Source organism: Pleurodeles waltl, chromosome 5 (assembly GCF_031143425.1).
Source record: "Pleurodeles waltl isolate 20211129_DDA chromosome 5, aPleWal1.hap1.20221129, whole genome shotgun sequence".
NCBI classification, from domain to species: Eukaryota; Metazoa; Chordata; class Amphibia; order Caudata; family Salamandridae; genus Pleurodeles; species Pleurodeles waltl.
The window spans coordinates 1,594,255,176-1,594,257,391 of NC_090444.1; the positions used below are offsets into that span (position 1 = coordinate 1,594,255,176).

Sequence of the window (2,216 nt, forward strand, 5' to 3'; positions counted from 1 at the left end):
AGCTCATATCTGCAACTGAACTCGTTGTGTATGCCAACTCGAACTAATTCTGCCTTTTTAGTTAGTACCACGTTGCATTCTGGGACGTGTAGCTCCGTTTGCCCTTAAGTGTGAGGCCGTACGAGCACGCAAAACATTATTGGATAAAAAACAATTCTGACCAAAGGAAATGTCACACATAGCATGTGCCTCTTGATAGCTGCGAGTCGTTCAGGCAGTAAAAAGATGAATTTGTCAGGATATAAATAATTGCTCTAATTTCTACTAGTTTGTTCTCAAGATGTCCAAAGCGAACTGAATCTTTCTCCCCTACGACCACAGAAACATACCATGGGCAGTATAACTACCACCTATAAATGTCTATATGATGTGCTAATTTTAGCTTGGTTACTTTGTTTTTCTCTTATCGGAGAAAGTCATCGATTTTACCAACTCAATCCAGAGCAACACTGGAAAAACACACCAAATTATCAATCATCTTTGTGGAATTCAACAAGTATCACAATGCATGAGTAATGCACGAGATTTAACGAAGCAGCTTCCTTTCCAAGATGGCCGCCACGTTTTCTTTTAATAAAGTGAGCGTGGGCGTGACTTTTGCCCTTTATTTGCATAACCCAGGAGACCGCGCGTTTCAGTAAACTACTAGGCTCCTATCTTTACGTAAAGATTGTTCACTTACTATAATGTAGATGGAAACCGAACCCTTAGTAGAACAATTATCAAATAACTAATCTAAAGTCGCACTAACTGACAATGATTGACAAAACTCATCCTTTATATACGGCCGTGTTTACCTTTAAAAATGTGCTCGCTTCGGCAGCACATATACTAAAATTGGAACGATACAGAGAAGATTAGCATGGCCCCTCCGCAAGGATGACACGCAAATTCGTGAAGCGTTCCATATTTTGCATCTTACCTTTCAGTTGTGTCGTATTTATTTTATATGCCGATGTGTGAATCGTCTCTGTGTGTTTTTGTGCATGAACCTATCCGAATTGAACGCTTATTGCTAGGTCTAAGCATTAAAAAAACTTATTTTTTCTCAACGGGACTTGAAACCGTTCCGTAAGCGTGCCGCCAAATGTATTAATATAATACAAAAGTAAGTCTGACCAATATTGTATGAGGATGTATATAGGGGTTTTGCCTACGGTAGCAGGCTACTTCGTGGGAGTCCAGTTTTAAGGGTTTAGTCAAGCATAAGGGTTAAAATTAGTCACCCTGTTTTCACTTGTTTTTTTGTACACATTCTAACATTTTTTAATGCTGATTTTATACAATTTTCTTTAATATCCATTTGTGAATGCTAGTTTTCATGTAGTGCAGGAAGTGGGACTCTTGGTAGTATTTGCAACCTTCATTTGCGTTTGCATTGCCTCATAGTCCTGGCTGTTTGATATACTTCCAGAACAAAAATTTTATCCAGAGATTTTCATTTTTGATTTGTGTTTTTGTATCAAAGGGAAGTAATTTAGCTTGGGTAGACATTGCTAAACTGGGCTGTTTTTTCTGGACTACATTTTAAAAAATGGCGGATGTGTTGCAGTGAAGATGTAATATTTCAGGAATCACGAGACCTACATACTTCATTCTGGTGTCAGAACATAGGTTTTGGGGGTCAAGTAGTCTCTGGAGACAGAAAACACTCCTTAGAGCAACCCTTCCTCCATTTTCCCAAAAGGCGGCTCTATAATGATGTGTTTTAGCCATCATATTGATAATTTATTTTAATATGGTTTTAGTTTCAGGTTTTCCGTTGATCCAAATTCATAAACATGAGTGAAGCAGGTGGTAGCAGAAGATCTTTACCTCCTGACAGAGTGTTGCTAACTACAAAATATGAGAATTCCTTCAACAAAGAAAAATGTGTCATATGCCAAACTAATCCGAAAGAAAAGCTAACATCAACAGCGGCTGGACAGAAGAGAGTTTGAGATGCTGCAGAAATTCGGCAAGATGAAGTTCACAAAAGATTGAAACTGATGGGTGAAGAGAATCAAATATTTTATCATTGTAACAACAAGTGCTACAAGTCGTATACAATGGAAACAAGCATGGAAAAAATCATCAAAAAATAGCAGAAGCCAGTGAATCACAACAAGAATCAGAGTCTTCTGCGAAAGCAACGACAACCAAACCCAATGATCATCCAGCTAGATCGATTGCTCCCCTTCGTCTACCTCCAACAACTGATCAGAAAGCAGAGGATC

At 38.4% G+C, this 2,216-nt stretch overlaps 1 non-coding gene across 1 annotated transcript; it reads left to right on the forward strand.

Moving 5' to 3' along the window:
* The first annotated feature begins 807 nt into the window (after positions 1 to 807).
* Positions 808 to 914, forward strand: LOC138297932 (U6 spliceosomal RNA). The gene has a single exon (XR_011204471.1). It is a non-coding gene; the product is annotated as a U6 spliceosomal RNA (small nuclear RNA).
* Positions 915 to 2,216: the final 1,302 nt, after the last annotated feature.